The sequence below is a fragment of the Aquila chrysaetos genome, chromosome Z, assembly GCF_900496995.4.
Source record: "Aquila chrysaetos chrysaetos chromosome Z, bAquChr1.4, whole genome shotgun sequence".
Classification (NCBI taxonomy): Eukaryota; Metazoa; Chordata; class Aves; order Accipitriformes; family Accipitridae; genus Aquila; species Aquila chrysaetos.
This window is the reverse complement of record NC_044030.1, coordinates 63,907,970-63,930,036: the sequence shown is the minus strand read 5'-3', so window position 1 is coordinate 63,930,036 and position 22,067 is coordinate 63,907,970. Positions and strand designations below refer to the sequence as shown.

The window sequence follows — 22,067 nt, the reverse complement described above, 5'->3', positions numbered from 1 at the left end:
CAAATGGAATGGTTAATCTATAGTTTATTTTTTGTTGCTTTGTAGTAGTTTGCTCTTATTTTATGACTAGTCTCTTTTTCATTCCAAACTGTTGGCTCATTAGCAGATTTGATTAATGAGCCTTTATTGGGGGAAGAAAATCTCTACTAGCTAAAAATAACAGGACTGGGAAGCAAATGCTGGCTTTGCGATAGACTTGTGGCTGCAGGCAGATCTTGAATAGTTGAATTGTAAAGCATGTTATGATGAAGTATTTACTGTAGGTATCACAAGAGATCTAGTAAGTGTTCCTGATGTTTTGTGATCTTCTTGGATAGAGGCTTCTTAATGCCAATTGAGTGTGTGTCCTCCAGCTTCTCAAAGTTTTGTAATGAATAGGTTTCTGGAAAAGGTGCCATAATTTGTCAAGCTGCTAAAACCACAATGAGCACGCTGCTAAATGCTGAGGTCAAGCGTGAATGAATGTATCAATGTGTATTTACAGGTACTGAAATTTGTGGTGAACATAGAGACCATAAATGAGTTCTTACTTACTAGCTGAAATACACGAAAGAAACTTAAGACCAAATGTTAAATACTAGAATTTGTCAGAATTTTTTTTTTTTTTTTTTTTTTTTTTTTTTTTTTTTACTTTTTGTAATCCATACTCTGCCTAATAGGTGAATTTGACAAGTCCCCGAAATTTTCACTTGTACAGAGTGTTGCAGCTTCTTTTGCAATGGAGTATATTTCGTCTTCTGACTATGCTTTATTTAAGGATACAGTTTTGAAGCTGTGTGTAATTAGAGTCAGTTAAGGAAAATCCTATTTCATTATCTTGCCATCAAGACTTCTACCTCAATAAAGAAAACAACATTGGCTAAAGAGGGCCCCCTGCATCCCATCCCTTTGGTATTCTTGTGGCTCCCTTATTTCAGTAGGTTTTGGACATGTTCCAAGGTTCTTATATAAGCTCTGGTTTGCATATTTACTCTGTGAGCCCTCTTGACTTGCTGATTCATTTCTCCTTGTAGCAATAAATGCTGGCCCAAATCTCCCCCTTCCTAGTTCTATTGACAAGTTCTGGCATGAAGTGCCTGCTCAAATGTATCTCAGGTGGTTCAGCTATGAAGGTTAAACCAGTCAGCCCAAGATGTGTTTTATGTTGGCAATGCACTTTGGGAACTCATCGTTCTGTCAGCCTGCTGTTCCCTGTAGTGCAGAAGAGGTATGGACAAGCTGTCTCGATAGGTGAAATGATTCTCAGGGCCATGGGCATTTCAACATTAAAATGTTTTAGACTGCTTTGCTGAATGTTATTTTGGTTTAAGGATATGTGAAGGGTAGTAGTTAGTTTGTCACTTAAAATGTGTGCACTGCTAACAGTCTGTCTAAAACAAGATTAGGTTATCAGAGGGTTGGCTTGAGTGGTAAGCTTCCTGGTTGTCACATGGCCTGAATTAGATATTCTAAGGAAAACAATGTTCATCCTGGCTGCATTTAGGCAAATTTTTTAATTCTACGCAAAGGCTAGGTATTGGGGAAACTCCTTCTTGTGTTGCATAAGCATTTCTTGAATTCTATTTGTCAATTCAGCAACTAGCAAATAAAAAACTTTATATACAGTGCCATAAACATGCATGGTGGTTTCAGAGAAAAAGTATGCAGAGAATACTTCTACCTTATTTAATTAACATGGCGCATTCTGGCTTCCTCTTGTTCTTTCCTCTCTCCTCTTCTTTTCCAGCTACATTGTTCAGTGGAGATAGAATTAAGTGCTAACTAATGTATGCTAGCAAACTCCTTTTGATGGTTGTCTTTGAAGGTCTTGGCCAATGCAATTTGCTGGTTCAAGAGTGTTGGTGCCTATTTCTTCAGTTATGGTATGGCTTCTATGTCACTCACAGACTTCATTGACTGTTTCCTCCTTTTATTTTGTTTGTTGTGTCCCCCCCCCCCCCCCCCCCCGATTTTTTCTTAATGATGTAATTGTATACGTTATAATATGAAAGTATATTTTCCTGCTAATGGGAAGAAATGACGATGAGGCAGAAATGCCTAGCAAAATGTTTTAATTCTGATGATGTCTTAACCAACTGTGGGGAGCTGTAATGGATGTGCCATAGTTTGTTTTTCTGCCAAAATACTTTTTTATATAAAGTACAAATTGTACAAGTTTACAAATTTAACTGCACAAGTCTATATGAAGTACAGATTTTTTCCAGTACTGTTGCTATGTCTGGAGGATCATACAACAATGGTGTGGAGAGCTGCGCAGACTGATGTATTATAGAACTCCACATCATTATGAGAAATACTGGCTGTCACTAAATAAGGACAGAAAATGGAACAGGCTAGTTTGCGGCTAGCCAGTCTGCAAGAAGTTCAGGCCAAAGGAGTCTTGTACACTGAAAGCAAAAAAAGTGAATTGCTTTTGATTTGTAGGGAAGGGGTAGTATAGGAAGAGTGCTGTGTATTTAGGAATATCCAATTACCATCAAGTCATTATCCTGCAGATTTCATGTCCATAAAGATCTTTAGCCATCCAAGACAAACTCTCATTCTGAGGGAATTTACACCAAGACAATTGGAATACAGTAATGTATAAATGGACAAAAGGCAGGTACACAATGTTTCTGGAGGTCCAGGTGGTCTTCTGACATTTGTCCTGCTGGTGAGCCAATGAGGACAAAGGCAGATTATGATAAAAGTGAGCTAGCTGACTAGGTAAGTGGTATAAAAGGTTTTTCTGTTGCGAAGCAGTAGCTTGGGTTTAGGGTAGAAAGAGAAGACCGATTTTTCTCCTAAGAGAGTAGCTGGAAGTGAACAGCAGTTACAGAGGAGAGGCAAATAGAATAGGTAATAAAACATGTGCAGAAAGGAAAAAACAAACTTTAGTCTAACATGAAACCAAAATACTGGAAATACTGCTCAACGAGGATTGATGAATAATTCTAAGGATCTTTATAAAGAAAGAAGTGTTAGGTACTCAGTTTGGAAGAATAAAAGAAAGTTTATGGTTGGTCTGTTTAGTATCACTGGAGCTTGGTAGGAAGAGTGATGTGTTTGATGGTTAAAATAGCTGCCTATAATTTAGGAAGGGCAAAGTGAGGGAGAAGGATAGTGCTATTTTGATTCAGTTAGCTTTACCTATTTACCTATTTTTGACTTTTGAGAACTGAAAAAAAAAATAATACTTGTTAATTGGTATTCTCTCTGGTAAGCCACAGTATAAATATCTTGCTACAGACCATCAAATTGCTTTCACGTACAGGATGACTAACTCCAGAAGTACAGGAAACTTAATTTTTATGTGCTCTTGTACTGCTAATACTAAAATGTTCCTTAAAAAAAAAAGATGGATGCAGTATTCTTAGAAGTCACTGTAGAAGGATTTGGAGTTGCACCTGACATTGAAAGGTACCAAGTAACCAATTGCATATTTAAAACCTCTTTGTATTTGATAAAGTATAAATGGCTATGAATTGCTTTTGATTGTACATAATAAATACAAAGTTTAATCAGCAGCATTTATTTGTTCCTTTTTAAAAATAGCACTTGGAAGCCATTCAGCCAAATCATCTGTATAGAAATTCTTTTTCTACTCCAGTTTTAAAGGGAAATCAGTGAAAGGATGTTTTACTAGATGCTTAGAAAACAACCAATCTAAAACAGGGTAATACTGTAGTAGTGAAAAGTGTCCATCTCTTAATTAAATGGAGAGAAAAAAGCTACAGCAAAGAGTTATGGGTTAGAAGCTAAAGACTGCAGAAAGTGAGGGGTGCAGGAAGTTTGCCTAAAATTTATTGGATGCTAACATTAGGACCACTGAGGTGCTTGAGAATGAGAGAAAATATATGAAACCTTTGTTTTTTATATACTTAACAGTTATGTTTCAGTTGCTTGGCAAAATGGGAGACTTCCACTATTGAGAAGAACTTGATCAAACTGACTCCTTTGTAGGCTTGTTCAACAGACAAGTGGCTTGCTTTTAAAACTTCTTGATCATTTAGGAAATTATTGAATTATAATCCTATAATTAATTTGGTTCAGTCTGGTTTTAGGTTACAGGATTCATATTTTCCCCCAGTATATCATGTGAAGTAATGTTTTATTCTTATGCTCCCTTCCTCTCCCCCTTGAACTAGTTGTATATATGAGAAAGGAGCACTGCTTATCTTTTGCATGTGACTGTTGCTGTTTGAGGATACGAAACTGCTTGATCTGCCTGTCATTCTTGGCTAGATGAAGAAGCCTCTGTGCTCTTTTTGCTAGTACCAGGCTACGTAGAACTCAAGCCATTCTCTTGCTCAATTTATGTGCTTATATGGCTGCTGTTGCTCCTTCATTCCTTCCCTACCTTTTGTGCTAAAATACAGACTTCAAGTAAAAAGTATTCCAGACTTATTCTAAATCTCTATTTGCAGTTACAGATGTGTTCACCTCTGCTTTGAATTTTCTAGTTAGAAAGCCTAAACACTTGTACCAGCATAACTATACTGGTTTTATTATGCATATGTTGGTATAGATGTAACATGTGTAATGCATTTTAATGTGTTTAAGAGCAGGATGGGTAAAATCGATTTTTCCCAAACAGTATGATCAACTTTTGTGATGATGTAACCTAAAGGAGTTTTAGTAAACAAACTGGAATCACTTATTGTGATTCAACACAAGTGTGGGAGAGACAACAGAGCATATGTCCTTGAGGACAAGTTAAGGTGGCCTAGGTGAATAGAGGACCACATGATGTGGGGGGTGGTGGTGGTAAGTATTGGTTACCTTGATGAGCAAAGATATTTTCACATCAGCAGCCGGGTAATTGTCAGGATTTTATTTTTAAGCATTGTTGTGAAGGTGAGAGATAAGGAAGAAGATGAAGGAATTCACAGTGAATTAATTTTATATGTGTGGCGATACTGTCAAAAGTTGTTTTGAAAAATTGATGAAGGTGATAGAAGCTAACTTTATTAACTGAATAGTAGCCTTCCTCTTGATTCTGAATGAGAAAATAATTTGGAAAAGTAAGTGAAAATAAGCTGCTTATCTCTCTAATGAAAAAGGGGAAAATGGGGGTACTTAAACCAGCAACACAGTCAAGCAGTGTCCTAGAAATGATTTTTGTAGTAAGTGGTGTAAGCTGGTATGGTTAAGGTTTTATTTTGGGTGTTGGGGGCAGGGGGGAAGTGTGACTACAGGAACTCAAGGGATATCACAAAATGGAGTGGTTTGGACCGCTTAAAGAATCACCTTCAAGGGTATTAGCAAAAATTATTTAATAGGAATTGATAAAAGTGTGACTTCACGGAATTCAATGGCAAGGTTCACTCTTACTTAATACGTGGTTGAAACATACAAAGGAAAATTAATTTAGAAACAAACTAAAATTATCTATACAGAGACTGAAGACACAATAGGGTAAAAGAGAAACATACAAAGGAAAATCGAGTTTGGATTGATTTCTTGTGATTTGTACAGAGCTCAGGAATTTGTAAAACGTAGGGGAGACCCTCCCATTGAATCACAAGGTTCAGAGAAGACCCCCTTGCTTTCTAAACTCCTGTCAGAGTCTAGGTGCAGCTGGATCAACTCCTAGTCCCCGACTTGGTCAACAGTTTATATCTGAAGGGACTGAGTATAATAGCAGCCTGAGATTGATTCACAGTTGAATAAAGTTCACAACAGTAACTTACGTATACATTTGAAAAGCAATATTTGTAGTAGACTTGTTATAGAATATTTAGGTTGGTACACACACACATGCACAAAGACACTAAGAGGTGTATATAAGCAAGTAAAAGAGATATACCTGTTAAAAAGTTCCCCCGAGTTCAGTGAAAATGTTCACGTCAAATGCTTTGGCATTGTTTTGGGTTTGTGTGGCAGGGTTGTGGTAGCGGGGGGCGGCTGCAGGGGTGGCTCCTGTGAGAAGCTGCTAGAAGCTTCCCCAGCTCCAAGTTGGACCCACCTCTGGCCAAGGACAAGCCCATCAGCGATGGTGGTAGCGCCTCTGGGATAACAGATTTAAGAAGGGCAACCTGCAGCGGAAGGGGGAGTGGGATGTGAGAGAAACCCTTCTGCAGACAGCAAGGTCAGTGAAGAAGGAGGGGGAGGAGGAGCGGGGGAGGAGGTGATGGCCCTGCAGCCCATGGTGAGATGTCAGGCTGTCCCCCCCCCAGCCCATGGAGGGGAGCAGGGAAGCAGATGACCACCTGCAGCCCAGGGAGGACACCACCCTGGAGCAGGGGGATGCCCCCCAAGATGGCCGTGACTCCATGGGAAAGCCCGCACTGGAGCAGTCTGTCCCTGAAGGACTGCAGCCCATGGAAAGGACCCACGCTGGAGCCGCTTGTGAAGAACTGCAGCCCGCAGGAAGGACCCACATTGGAGAAGTTCATGGAGAACTGTCTCCCATGGGAGGGACCCCACGGTGGAGCAGGGGAAGAGTGAGGAGTCCTCCCCCTGATGAGGAAGGAGCAGCAGAGACACTGTGTGATGAACTGAGCACAACCCACATTCCCTGTCCCCCTGTGCTACTGGTGGGAGGAGGTAGAGAAAACTGGGTGGAGTTGAGCCGGGAAGAAGGGAGGGGTGGGGGGAAGGTGTTTTAAGGTTTGGTTTTACTTCCCATTATCCTGTTTTGATTTGAGTGGTAGTAAATTATGATTATTTCTTTTTTCCCCCAAGTAGAGTTGGTTTTTGCCCATGACAGTAATTGGTGAGTGATCCCTCCCTGTCCTTGTCTTGACCCACGAGCTTTTCTTCTTATTTTTTCCTCCTCATCTTACAGGGCAGCGAGGAGAAATGATTAAGCAGCTTCGTGGCGCTTTGTGGCTGGCTGGGCTTAAACCATGACAGGCATCTTTCTCAACAGGCAAAGGGTTGAGCCTCAAGGAGCGAAGGGTATCAGCCCATGTCCTGCTGGCTTTCAGTGACAGACCTCTGATCTTTGCAAACTGAAGAGTTTGCGAGCTCTGAGAGGCATCCCACTCAGAGGGAAATGCTGGTCGCAGCCCGCTGGGGTCCAGGAGAGCTCAGAGGGTCTCACCTAGTACTGCTGTTTATAGGTTCGTGAGGTGATTGGCTTTAGTCATCAGCAAATTACTAGGATTGCAGTAGCACTGGTACCATTTCACATGAGCTACAATTCAGATAAGGAAGGCTCCAAGGCTGTCAGAGAATGACTTAAGATTCAGAGATGGGATGTTCCAAGGCTGTCAGGAGAGGACTGAGATATGTCCCAAGGTTGTCAGGAAATGGCTAATTATCCCTACTCCTGCACCCAGCCTCTGCCAGGCAACAGGAGTCCTTGGTACAGTCAGTGCAGCTCCCTGTCTTAGTCATGCAGGAGTTCCTGGTACGGTCAAGGGATGTTCAACCTCCCAACTCATTACACTTATGCTGAGGCCTAGTGAGCCTTCCAAGTTCATGTGTCAGCCCAGAGAGGGGAAAGAAATGCACCACCACAAGGGAGAAACGACTGAGGAGAGTTGTGGGTCAGAGTAACAGGCAGGTACTGATGATTTCCACAGAATTAATCAAAGCATGTGATAAGAACAGTTGTTGTTGGTTGAGATTAAGTTTTGGTTTTATACGCACTGAATTTAAGTAGGCAGTCCCCAGAGGTGCTCATCATCTAGAGCTTTCCTGTGAGATGGAAGAGTGTCGGGGATACTGTGGTGTTAGAAAGGTGGGGGAAGAGACTTAAGGTGGAAAACAACATTAAGAGAGGAAGAAGAGTGGAGAGGAATGGGCTAACCACCAGCACAAGAAATCGCAGTGGAATGGGTGAGGAAGCAAAAGAGATGATTCTTTAGGGGCTCTCGCCCTTATTGAAGACTTTTTCATTGGAAGGATCACCTGTAGAGCAGTACTAGGGTCTCTGAGAAACCTTGGACTGATAGGAACCGTTAGCAACCCAACCAAGTTTTTCTTCTCCCTTTTTTATATGTCTTTCCTTATTTTCCTTTTTATTCCCATACCTCCTAGAGAGAATTTTGACTAAGAGTAAAGGCTCTTTTGAATTTCCCTCCTTTTGACGCACCTCAGCTGTAGTTTTCTTTACATGTGCATTTAAACCAAACAACTGATTGGAGATAGAGATGTGGTTTCTGTAGGGAGCAATTACCCAGGCATTTTTACATCTAGCAAGATTTAAATATAAGACTCATTAGTCTTAACTAGTGGGTGTTAGATAAATTGGTTAAGCTCTGTCTCAGTGTTTGCTATTGTGGGTTTAGATACTGGCATGCCAGGTCTAATTGAAGCTGAGAATGTTTCTTTTTAACTGGAGCACTAATAGCACTATTGCTATCTAACTGCTAGCGCTCATTCTGGTCTCTGTTTTTATAGAACATGTTGTAGCATTTATTCTCGGCCCAGTCTCTTCTTGGTGTGAACACCAGGCAACTGTTAACTTCAAATGTGTTGTTCTCTAGATTTGTATAGTTTTATGGGAAAACGGGACTACGTACGTTGTCACAGAGCACATGCATTAGAACTGTGTTGAATGATTTTATCCATGACATTACCAGTCTGTCTCAGTTCTGATCCTGTAATGGTATTAAAATGAAAGCTGGTATCTAGAATGGAATTAGTCCATTAATCTCACTACTGAGATTTTTTTTCTGTACTAGAAAAAAATTTTAATGCTTTTTCAGCCACTAACAGAGATGACTGACATGTTAAAAATCAACCTGCTGGAAAAGGTTGATTTTTTTTTTTTTTTTTTTTTTCCCAGCTGCAGTGTCTTATTGCTAGACAGAATATTGCATAGAGATGTCGTCTAATGCAGTTTGATAAATGTCTATTTTTCTCTCTAAGAATTTAGAATTCAGTAATCTGCAGATAAACAGGTGATTTGCTTTATTGCTATGAAAGCTTTAAATACAGACTTAATTGTTTTGTCCAGATTTTTTATTGGCTTGTTGGAGAATATGTGGAAGAGCCAGAATAATTGATTTTAGATTAGATTAAGTGGATGTCAGGTTGTTTTTAGAGCTCACATCCAGTTGTTTCCTTCTATCACTTAGAAGTGAGAATGGAGCTCTAAATGGTAAATGGTATCTAAATGGTATCTAAAAACCAAAAAACCTCCATTGTTTGGCTATTGGATCTAATAATGCATTTCATACATTACTGGAAGATACTGTGAACCGGAATGGGCAACTGCAGTTAAAAGGATTTTGGAAGATGCATGAATATAATTTTCAAAATGCATTTTAGGGCATGCAGTCCGGTAGCACTTCTATCAATATGTGAAGGGCACATTCTTCCAGGCAGTATATTTCTCCAGGATGACCCTTCAAAGAATGGGAAATTGGGAATAAGGAGAAACCTACTGCTGATTTGCAGACTACGCACGAACAGCAGTTTCTGCATTTTACACTTATGCTGTGTTAGTCTAGATTAAGTTTAATAAAAAGCCATGAAGAATTGAGGCAAAACAACCCTCACTACAATGTAATTGTCAGAGGGGACACAGCAAACTTGTATCCTGTTCGCTTCCAGACACTGCCATCTTCTACCTAGGGTTTTAAATAACAATTGTGTTCTTGTTTTTTCAGATTCAGAAGCTATCTCTGCATTGGTTACTTCAATCTGCAGAGTTGGGGTTTTTTGACAGAAAAAACTAGGACTAGTTTCCAATCAGTTGAATTCAGCATATTATTTTCCTTAAATTTTCTTGTAAGCTGGGGATTAATTACCTTGCAGCTCTGCGATTTCAAATGATAGAAATCTTTATTACCTTAATTGTTTGCCTTGCAGTTCAGGTGGCTTGTGGTCCTGGATTGTTTTTGTGTGTTACCAGAGGATTGTTATCCTGTTACATAGTAAAAATCCAGGGGGATTTTATAGCTCCATTCCATCCATGAAACAAATCACTTCTAGAACAGTATTTGCAGAATATAAATTAGCTTGCAAGAGGGGTTTGGATAGCTTTAAATTATATGGTAAAAAGTGACAATCTGCTCCTTCATCATTGGTTCTCGGGCAGGTAGTGAGGAGATCTGACAGCAAGCCAAGCCTTAGTGTTTAGAAATTGGCTCAAACCATGAGATTAAGCAGCAGCATTAGTCTTTTCAAGAGTAATGTGATAATGTCACAGAGAAACGGATCATACCTTAGTGGCAGATGGCGCATGCCTGTGTGAAGTGTAAGAGTAAAAATACATTTTGGTTTGATGTTGTGTATGTTTAGTCACAGTCAGTAGCTGTTGTGGTTAGTTATGAATTTAATATCGATTCAAAGAGGAAACTTCAACTTACAGTAAGACACCTGTTCAATTGCTCATAGCTTATTAAAAAGTTTTAATACTGGACATTTGCCTTGACAGTATATCCATACTTCAAATCAGTGCATTTTTGAAAATTCATCTCTGATTCTGCTTTGTTCCTGCTCCACTGTCTAATTCCTGATTTGAATATAGAAGTGTGTTATTCCTCCTGGTGCCTTCCTTTGTTACTGTTTATAGAGAACGCTGACATTCAAGAATTGATCTTCCTAATGTGCATATGGGATGAGTTAATGATGTACTGTTATGACAGTGAATTGATGTGCACAATAATTGGCAGCTGAAGCTATAAAAAGTATCTGACAGTTCTTTTTTCCTTTAAACTGACTGAAACAAGCAATAACACCCTAATATTTTGTATCACTTTGTATGTTAAGAGCACAGCTGAGGTTAATTTCATTCGTAGCTATGAAAGTTTACCAATTTCTCAAGCAAGTTCTCCATTGCTAATTGTGCCTGTAATCATACTGGTCAGTGATGTCTCCTAATTCGACTTTGTAAAGCAGTGAGGAACAAAATAAATGCAGAAGGAAGTAAAAGGTTCATAATAGCAATTGTTAATTGGAAAGTTATGCCTGTACATGTTGGGGGGGGAAAATGACATCTAAAAATAGATTTAAGTGTTGCTCAACTAGCAGCACTCACCCCTGCCCTGAGAGGAAAGGGAACTCAGGAATTTACAAAGCCGAACAATGACTTGGCTGGTAGAGTGAGGTCTAAAATTAAGTATACAATTATAGCAACTGTTTGCTGTTAGTTTCTGCTATTTTTGAAACAATTTTAATGTGAAATCTCCATTATGCTATAAAATTGTGTGTTTGAAATATGGGAAATGTAAAAGATTCATCCAGTTCCTAATACCTATTTTCTAACCTATTTCTGACAACTGCTAGGTGGTTATTGGTTCTAACAATTTAGTATTTTATACGTAATTTGAAAAATTAAAATATAAAGCCTCAGCTGGTTAGTTCAAACTCTGTTGCAGAATCTCCTGGACTAGCCAGTAGCAATAAAAGGCCACAGGCACAAGACAAATTCATGCATTTAGAGTGCCACAAACGTTCACAGATTCATAAAATTTGCAGTCTACATTCTGTCTATGTCTAGGTTTCTGCTGCAGCATGTATCCACAACCTTCTGTATTTCAGTAACCTGAAACAGCTCTAGGATCCAATCTTGTGCATAAGCTGTGACATAACTGACAAAGCCTCTGCCTGATACAGGAGGTATATTGAGAGTATATCTGTCTGCCTAGGTTTTAAATGGGGAGAAATATACCACCTTTATTGTTCTTATTAATGGGATATAAGTAATAGGTTGTTCATCTGGGGTGTTGGAAACCTATACCTAACTGTTGTGCAAGAGGACTTGAATCTCAGGTCATTTGCTTTTTAGGTCAGGAGTGCACACTCTGTGACAGTCTTGGTGTCATTCAGATGGGTGACTCATCCTGCAACTTGTTTGCTTACGTTTCACAAGTTGCTGTTGGTAATTTCAGTATACAGTTAAATATTGTGCCCAAAATCTTTGCCAAAGGTTCTTATTCGCTGTGCTTTCTCTCATGCTTGGTAGTCGTACTCACTTTAGTATCTAGATCACTTCTATCTTCTTCATACTAAGTAGTTAACACGTTATCTGTGTTAATGAGTCAGCATCTACTTAATGCAATATTTAGCCAATCACTGCTTGCTCACAGAAGTGTGGGTGTTGGGTGTCACAAGCATTTTATACATGCCTATGGTTACTATAAGTCATGGTACCATATTTCTTAAGTACTGCACAAATAAAATCAGATATGTCCCTCCCTGAGGTATTTCAATATCTAATAAAAGATGTGAATGTGATGAAGTAGAAGAAGGAAAAGGGTTTATGTGATGAATGGCAGTATGGAAAAAGAGATAAGGGTTGTGATAATAGCATCATACAAGTTAACCACCTATTTCATTTAGATCAAATGTGTCCTTTCTAGAAATGGTGGTATTCATTGTGGTGTAGTTTAGTATGTGCATATGACTCAGTTTCGTGTTCTTAATTACAAATCTTGCTACTGATTTAATTGGTATATTTGTCTCTTAAGTATTCTTATTCTCTTAGTCATTTGTTTCCCAAATTTTCCACATTCCTTTTCTTTCCCATCATCAGTTTCTCTTGTGCTGCTGTGAATGAGCACATTTGCTGTGGCTAACAATAATAGGCCTATAAAAGGTCTGACCATTGGGAGCTGTCACTGTCTAGAATCCATGTGCTGGTGGGAAACTCTTAAGAATGGAGGGGGGAAAAAGGGTGAAAAGGGAGGGGGTCGCATAGGAGCAAAGGGTGAGGGCACCAGATAGAAATAGTTTTCTCATGGATTTGCAGCCTCTCTTGTTATTCCGAGTGCTAGTGTCACATTGTTTGTGGTGCTAATTGGCCTCCTGATGTGATGTAGGTATGTCTAGTCCTCTCTAAAGTTGTCAATTCTGTAGCAGCAGTGGAAATGTTTGAAATGGCTGAAGCTTGGGTGAGAGTTGTCATAACTTACAAAGAATGAGGGTTTTTTGCTTTTTCTTCTTAATTCCTAGATTGAGTCAAGTTGGATTCTTTGTGTTACCACTAACAACAAAGCTTCCTCAGGCTTAACTAGACCTTGGTGTGTAGCTTGGCACAGCTACTCACTTCTAGTCAGTGAGTTAGCACAATTGTTACTTAGAGAAAAGTAATGTGGTAAAGAATTGTGACAGTGCATGGGATGCAGACTGTTACTGTTCTGAGACCTGCTGGTTTGGTGGTCCCTAAGCATGGTCTGTGAGGTCAAGGTAAGTAGTCCAGAAAGCTGTATCTCCTTGATCGAAGATGTCAGGTAATTTTCTGTTGTGCATGGTTTGTTTCTTGTTTTTCGAAGTTCAGATACTGCTGTGTCGTGTACTACAGAGACAAGAAACAAGTTGATGTGAAAATAGATCACTAAACCTGTTTATTTTGTGTTTAAAAAGCCTATATTAAATAAGTACAGTGTTTAAGGATGCCCGGTGTTTTAATATTTCAAATGCTTGGTTTTAAAGCCTTCCTAAAATTCTTAATTTTTAGCATAAGATTGGAGTATAAAATCAGTGTCATGTCTCTATTTTCTATGTTTTCATTCCTGGCTTGGTCTCTGGTTATTTGAACTAATGACATGACATCACAGTAACAGAACCAGTAAACATCAGTAAAGCCTTAAGCAGAATTATTAGCAACAGTATATAGCAACAATTTAATACTCCTCACATTTACTGTTCTGCAAAGCAACCTTGGTCTATAGAAATTAATAATTTGCAAGTCTGAACACTGAATCTACTTTGGTGGATGTATTTGCTACCTCCTGTAAAGTAGAAATAATTTCCAACTAAATAGTAATTTCTCTAATTTCGTTTCCATCCATTGATATAAGCCATCTTGGTTCTATAAAGGGATTTTCCTGATAATTTTATTTTCACAGTAGGAAAGGATACTGGAATTACTGTGAGATGAAGCATTGTATATCATGAATTCATGAATGATTGATTCAATGTGTGATTATTCAGCTGCTTTAGTAAGACTTGGAAAAAGAGTATCTCAAATAGCAATTGCATTGACTACATAATTTTGCTAGAGTGGGGGCACAGAAACATGTGTATCTCCATGGTTCACGAAAAGCACTAAATCTCAGCTTCCTCCCTTGGAGATGTTTCCAAATAAGCCAACTAACCTGCTTTCTGTTGTACATACTGACATTGACCTTAACTCAAAAGTAGCTTCTAACTTTGTCGGATCGAATGTTGAAGTTGGCCCTAATGTGGTAGTGTTGTTAGTGGGTTGGACCACATGACTTGGAGAGGTCCCTTCCAACCTCTCTCATTCTGCAGTTACAATTATTTGGGGCAAACAGTGGAAAATACTGCTCTGTCTTGCTGCTTTTATGGGGAATATTTGACTTAAAGGTAATTAAAAGTCTCAATATGATTATCTTATCTGCAACAGCTAGGCCTTCTGATGGTGTGGTAGATATAATTGTTTATGCTTAATAACAATGTTATTTTGTTCTTAGTATAGAAGAACTTTTCAGAGCATACATGCTGAGGCTTATGCTTTGAGAAATAGGCATTTTGATTCATAAATGATTCCTTTTAGTTTTAAGAGTTGAGAAACTCCTCCTATCTGGTGCGCATGCATTATAGCAGTTTTTCACTGGTGAGATCAAACTTGGCCATATTGGTCATTTCTCCACTAACTGCACTACTAGAAAGGGAGATTTTGAACCCCAGGCAGTTTTTCTAAATCTAGGTATGTTTGGTTTGTTGCAAAACCACGCTTCGCACTCACAACACTTACACAGGGAGAGTTTTTGTAGCTATAACCACACAGATGAAAGAAATAATTTGGAAATAGTTTCTTTAAAAAAATTGAGGTCAAATTTTGTTGTGGCTTAAGCCCAGCTGGTAACAAAGCACCAGGAGGTAGCTTGCTCACTCCTCGCCCCTGGTGGGATGGGGAGGACAAAATATGAAAAAAAGCTCATGGGTCAAGAAAAGGACAGGGAGGGATCACTCACCAATTATGGTCACTGGAAAAAACCAGACTCAACTTGGGGGAAAAAAAAACAAACCAAAATCAATTTAATTTGTTATCATTCAAATCAAAACAGGATAATGCGAAGTAAACCCAAATCTTAAAACACTTCCCCCCCACTCCTCCCTTCTTCCCGGCTCAACTCCACTCCCGATTTTTCCTATGTGCCCCCCCCTCAGCAGCGCAGGGGGACGGGGAATGGGGGTTTTGGTCAGTTCATCACACAGTGTCTCTGCCGCTCCTTCCTCCTCAGGGGAAGGTCTCCTCACTCTTCCCCCGCTCCACTGTGGGGTCCTTCCCATGGGAGACAGTTCTCCATGAACTTCTCCAATGTGGGTCCTTCCTGCGGGCTGCAGTTCTTCACAAATGGCTCCAGTGTGGGTCCTTTCCACAGGCTGCAGTCCTTCAGGGACAGACTGCTCCAGCACGGGCTTTCCCATGGAGTCACGGCCATCTTTGGGAACATCTCCCTGCTCCAGTGTGGTGTCCTCCCCAGGCTGCAGGTGGGCATCTGCTCCCCCGCTCCCCTCCATGGGTTGCGGGGGGAACAGCCTGACATCTCACCATGGGCTGCAGGGGCATCCCCTCCTGCCCCGCTCCTCCTCCCCTCCTTCCTCACTGACCTTGCTGTCTGCAGAAGGGTTTCTCTCACATCCCACTCCCCTTTCCACTGCAGGTTTCCCCTTCTTAAATCTGTTCTCCCAGAAGTGCTACCACCATTGCTGATGGGCTTGTCCTTGGCCAGAGGTGGGTCCAACTTGGAGCTGGGGAAGCTTCTAGCAGCTTCTCACAGGAGCCAACCCTGCAGCCCCTCCCAAACTACCAAAACCTCAGCACACAACCCCATTGCAAATTCGCAATCTTAATTTATGCCTTGAAGACCCTTTATTGACCAGCTTCCCTAAGGGGAAGCAATCAAAAACAAAATTTAGCAGATCTGATTTATCTGCATATGTGCAGGTATGAATGTGTTTTCTTAACAGCACTTTTGGACAAGCCAGTTATGATATTGTAAGTAATGAACAAAGTTTCATTATGCTATCCTCTAGGCTTTTCATTCAGTTTTAAGATAATTAGAAAAAACTCTAGTAGAACTGTAGATACTCTGGCAAAACAACGAAACTTATAATATTAAAATACAATTTGTATAGCAAGTAGCCAGTCAGGGACATATAGAAGTGCCTTTTCCATTCCATTGTTGTTGATGAGTGTACCCATATCCCTTGGCAGAACACTTCTCAACTGCATGTCCCCTGCAGTATATCAAGAGCATTGCCAAATACAGGTTATTTTTGGGCATGCTGGAAGCAAATGTGAATCTTCGTGTGCTTACTGAGAATGTGCCATCAGCTGTCCTCTTCCTGTGTTGCAGGATTCTGGTTGTCAGCAGCTGCGACAGCATTGGTACTAGGAGGTAACAAATCCTCAAGTAGGTCAGTCTCACTGCTTAAGGTAATGTAGCATAATTAACACCAGGTGCCCACCAAAGCTGCTCTATCACTCCCCCCCTCAGCTGGACAGGGGAGAGAAAATAGAATGAAAGGCTCTTGGGTCAAGATAAGGACAGGGAGAGATCACTCACCAATTACTGTCATGGGTAAAACAGACTCTACTTGGGGAAAATTAATTTAATTTATTACCAATCACATAAGAGTAGGGTAATGAGAAGTAAAATCAAATCTTAAAGCACCTTCCCCCCACCCCTCCCTTCTTTCCGGGCTCAACTCCACTCCCGATTTTCACTACCTCCTCCTGCCCAGCAGCGCAGGGGGATGGGGAATGGGGGTTTTGGTCGGTTCATCACACAGTGTCTCTGCCGCTCCTTCCTCCTCAGGGGAAGGTCTCCTCACTCTTCCCCTGCTCCACTGTGGGGTCCCTCCCACAGGAGACAGTAGTCCATGAACTTCTCCAATGTGAGTCCTTCCCACAGGCTGCAGTTCTTTACAAACTGCTCCAGCGTGGGTCCCTACCATGGGCTGCAGTCCTTCAGGAAGGGACTCCTCCAGCGTGGGTCCCCCAGTGGGGTCACAAGTCCTGCCAGAAAACCTGCTTCAGTGTGGGCTCCTCTCTCCACAGGGCCACAGGTCCTGCCAGGAGCCTGCTCCAGCGTGGGCTTCCCACAGGGTCACAGCCTTCTTCAGGCATCCACCTGCTCCGGCATGGGGTTCTCCACGGGCTGCAGGTGGATATCTGCTCCACCATGGACCTCCATGGGCTGCAGGGGGACAGCCTGCCTTACCATGGTCTTCCCCACGGGCTGCAGGGGGAATCTCTGCTCTGGTGCCTGGAGCACCTCCTCCCCCTCCTTCTTCACTGACCTGGGTGTCTGCAGAGTTGTTTCTCTCCCATGTTCTCAATCCTTTCTGCCTCTGCTGTTTCTGTTGTGGAGCAACGTTTTCCCCTTTATGAATACGTTATCCCAGAGGCACTACTGCCGTCACTGATGGGCTCGGTCTCGGCCAGTGGCGGGTCTGTCTTGGAGCTGGCTGGCATTGGCTCTGTTGGACATGGGGGAAGCTTCTAGCAGCTTCTTGTAGCCCCTGTAGCCCCCCTGCTACCAAAACCTTGCCATGCAAACCCAATACAGACTCATCCACCCAAGACCACTGGAAAGATAGTGCCACTCCTGAAGCTTGTCAGCTTTTCATTAATGAGACGATCCATGCAGCAGAGATTGAACCAAAGCCAGACATTTTAGAGTCAAAGAAAGAAACCAAAGTAACAAGAAACAGTGAGACATGGTGACAGCATCTGCTTCCAGGAAAAACAAGATGCACTCTGTTATGAGAATTGTCTCTGAATCCTTTGTTTCTCCCTGGTCCTCCCCTCTCACCCATCCTGGTTCCCCAGTGTGGGAATCCAAGATTAACTACACTGTCTGTGGTCTGCAGACCTTTCTATTTTGTGCAAAATGTCTGTTTGATTTCAAAAGATATGCCATCTAGAGATAAATATTTTGCCAGCTGTGTTTATCTTTTATTTCCTCAATCAAGATCATATGGTATTCTTTTTTTCAAATCTTGCTCACTGTAAGGCATGCATTTCTCACCTGTGTAGCAGGCTGATTGAATAAGAATCTTGCCAGTAACCACTTAGTGTGTAAAACTTCTTTATTATTGTAAACTTCTTTATTATTGTTGTGTATGAAATGATTATGCACATCTGTATATACTCCCCTGATACTTAATAAAAATATTGTGCTTATGGGTATCCTTGTGCAGGCAAAACCTCTTTCACTGAGGACAGTGATGCTGATTGTGTGTATAGTTGCACTTCCATGGCCTGCCTCTGAACCCTTCATCTTCCTGGTCCCTGTTCCAAAAGGAAAAAAACATAACTCACCTCATTGGCCTGAAATTGTTCTTGGTTTACAAGATAGATTTTACTGCTGCAGTATGAGATCTACTTCTGCTTAATGTGCATCTCTGCTATGGATAATTTTGATAAATCTAAAGCCTTTTTAGCTAAACATACTTTCTTACTGAACGTGAGTAGATGTTTAAGAGCAAGCATAGATAATCTGGCTGCTTCTTAATATTTCTTCAAATAATTCACTGTTTTTACTGTTTTCACTATTTAAAATAGAGGATGATTTTCATGGGCTGAAGGCTGCCTGAAATGTCTCTGAAGCAAGCAATTTTTAAGATAGTTATTTCCAACCCTTCCTTAAATGAAGAGCATAAGTGTTGTGATTTCCCTGCCTTTTTTTCTTTCTTTTTTTTTTTTTTTTTTTTTAAACAGACTGGAGGAAGTAAAAACTGCCTGGGGGTTGTTCACTCTCATTCAGTGTACTGAAGTATAACCTTATTTCCTGATCTGTTGTGTGAAAGTTTACCACTGGTGTTCTGGGTTCATCAATAGCTGTTCAAAGTCCTCCAATAAGCAGTTAAAAGAATGATGAGGATTTGAGGTGGTATGTGTGAAAATTAAAATAAGAAAGATGTTTATTGAGTCAACTGCAGGCCTCACTCATCTAAAACCAGTGGTAAGCTGAAACTGAAATACTTGGAGATGTGAGCAGCCTCCAGGGTACAGTAAAGTGATCAGAACAGCTGCACTGGAGCAGACCGGCAGTCCATCTGGCAAGCATTTTTTAGCAGCAGTTGAGTTATACCCAAGGAAGGGTAAGAGCAGGAGGAACACATACAATAGTTCCCCGAAGTACTCTCCCCATACCTTAAGCTGAGTGTTAGGGCTCTTCTGCTCTACTTTTTTGGTTGGAGGAACCTGACAGATACTGAGCCTCAGTCTGATGTGGTTGATATCATGTGCTAGAGCACATGAGGGTTAAATAAGATTTCATTAGGTATTTTCACCTTGAGGGTAAATTATCAGTAGTCATCTAAAGCACCTGTTACTGTTTGTGCAAAACAATTAGGAAAGTGGTGATGTGAGCTAGTTGAGGTCCTGGTGGGTGGTTACCTTGGGCTCTTCAGAATACCCTTGTCTATTTTCTTTGAGAGTTTGTTGTGCTTTCCTGCAAACTGGACCTGGCAATGTGGTTGTGTGGAAGTCTGGCAGGTTCCTGCTATTGGAGACTCATCTGTGCTTACAGTTGTAGTTACAGCACACTCTTAGCAGTTCTCTTCCAATACAGGCTTCAGGTTATCTGACTCAACGTCAGAGTTTCAAGTGACATTAAGGTAACATTGGTTGCAGTGAGTTCATTGTTCTTGTCTGATTCTGTAACTGCTGTCTTTTGTTCAGTGTATAGCTGTGTAAACTCCAAAGCAGAATGACCTGAAATATCCAGGTGATGGTGTGTATTCCTCCCCCGAAGCACACACATCCCACTTGCTGTATTATCTCCTCTGGATGGTTGGGATTAGATGAGTTCCTTGTACTTGATTTGGAAGTCTGTAAACAGTTCATGATTTAGTAATTTCTCCCTGCCACTGGATTTTATTCTTCTGGGCATTTCAACAGAGGCAGCCTAACAGGTGTCAGGAAATGATGCAAAAGTAATCCCTTTTGGTTTGTTGTTTTTGTGATGATTATGGAGCTAGCTATTTCTTTGATCATTTTCCTAGTCTGAATGCTCTGCCTGCAAAGTCTTGACCTTACACCTTTTTCTTTCAGAGGCACAATCACCTGACTGTCCAACTGTCAGATCCAGCCCTGCACTATCATATTCTCTGGATTAATTCTGTTTATCCTAGCAGAGCTATTGCAAACTTGCCTTTCTTCTGTTTGGGAGCTTGTGTACAGTGCCTCTGAACAGCTTTTGTAAAGATTAGTTTTTCAGTAGGAGCAAAGCGCTGTGGGAAAGGAAAGAAGCATACGGCCATGGCAGTTTGACAGACTCTTTCCTAAGAACCAAGGTTTCAGAATCTGGTTTGATCCTTGCTGTCTTTCTTGATCTTTTTAATTGTCTTGAGTACTGCTGTTCTGTATTTCTGAGGCTGGCTAAACTGATAGAGGCTTTTTTCAGCAGGAAACTTGAAAGACTTGAGGCTTTAATATTACTTTTACCTATATTACTTTTTCACATTGCTATTTACATGCCCTGGTTGTCCTTTTATTGGAAATAAATGAATAGATTTATGCAGTACAGTGCATTGGAGTCCATTTGGTACGAATGCAGAAGCCGGCACCAGTGACTCCTGAATGAGGAATAGGACATGTAACGTGAAAGTTGGTTATAGCGCAATCCTGCTGTGGCAGTTGTGACTTCAAAGGACACCATTGTTCTGTGGTTGTACTGCTGCTTGTTTCTTAACCCAAACCAAGGAACTTTAATTCCTCCTACAACAATTTTGATTTTAATCTGTTTTAGGAATTTTTTGAGGACACATTGTCCTGGTTTTGGCTGGGATAAAGTTAATTTTCTTTCTAGTAGCTGGTATAGTGTTATGTTTTGGATTTAGTATGACAATAATCTTGATAACGCACTGATGTTTTCAGTTGTTGCTAAGTAGTGTTTATATATAAAGTCAAGGATTTTTCAGCTTCTCATGTGCAGCCAGCAAGAAGGCTGGAGGGGCGCAAGAAGTTGGGAGGGGACACAGCCAGGACAGCTGACCCACACTGGCCAAAGGGGTATTCCATACCATGTGACGTCACATCCAGTATATAAACTGGGGGGAGTTGGCCTGAGGGGACAGATTGCTGCTCAGGAAGTAACTGGGCATCGGTCAGTGAGTGGTGAGCAGTTTCATTGTGCATCACTTTTTTTTGTACATTTCAATCCTTTTATTACTATTATTGTAATTTTATTATTGTTATTATTCTCATTACTTTCTTCCTTTCTGACCTATTAAACTGTTCTTATCTCACCTTTTTGTTTCCCGATTCACTCCCTGATCCCACTGGGTGGGGGGTAGTGAGCAAGCAGCTGCATGGTGCTTAGTCACTGGCTGGGGTTAAACCACGACACACATTTATGATGATTTTATGATGGGCTGATTCTGCTTTTTATTGGAAAGAAATGAAATACAGTTCCATTTATAAGTAAATCCTTTGAATGAAGCTACTACTTGTGCTCCTACCTGTGCTCCCCACAATTGAAGTTTTTTTTTTTTCTAGGTACTAGAAATTTGACACATTATGCTCTGCCTGACTCAGCTTCTTAGCTGTTCTACATGACTCCATGCTCAGTTAGATGATCAATCCTGACCATAGTGACATTTAATTCCTCTGAAGATACGTTCTCCTTTTGTCTTTGTTGGAGGCAAAATTTATCCTTTCCATAGGTCCAGCCACTAATTTTGAATGTGTTCAGTCAAATGCACTGGATGTTTTTGTTTGTTTATAATTGTTCTACTTCAGTGAAGATAGTGTCAATGATCTGATATGCCTTATTAAATGTTTTGCAACTTTGTGAAAAATTTCTAATGTTAATGATGCAGAAGCGAGCTTACTTCGTGTTCTGTTAATTTCTGATGTATTTTTTCTTAACTTTCTTCAGAATTGTGCGCAAGAGGTGTCTAATATAAGAGATTTAATAATACCGCAACTAAAAATGAGTAGAAATGAAACAGCTTTGTAGACAGAATGCTATAAAATAAAAATTAAAGTTGCACAAAAAGCAATGTTTTGTACTACGGTACACACACAATATAATCTACCCCAAAAGTATATATGTAACTTTTGCTGTCTTGGAAGTCTTTCAAGTTCTCTGAAATCTTCAAGCTGCTGTTCACACACATGTACAGCTTTTCTTTTTAAAAAACAAAATCAAAACTCTGAAAGCAAAATAAATATGCAATACAATAAAATATCAGTTTGT

General features: G+C 40.5%; 1 protein-coding gene across 11 annotated transcripts in view; it reads left to right on the top strand.

The window, feature by feature from the left end:
- ERBIN (erbb2 interacting protein) overlaps nucleotides 1–22,067 on the top strand; it is a 127,785-nt gene that overhangs the window by 25,382 nt on the left and 80,336 nt on the right. The gene's annotated exons all lie outside the window — the stretch shown is intronic.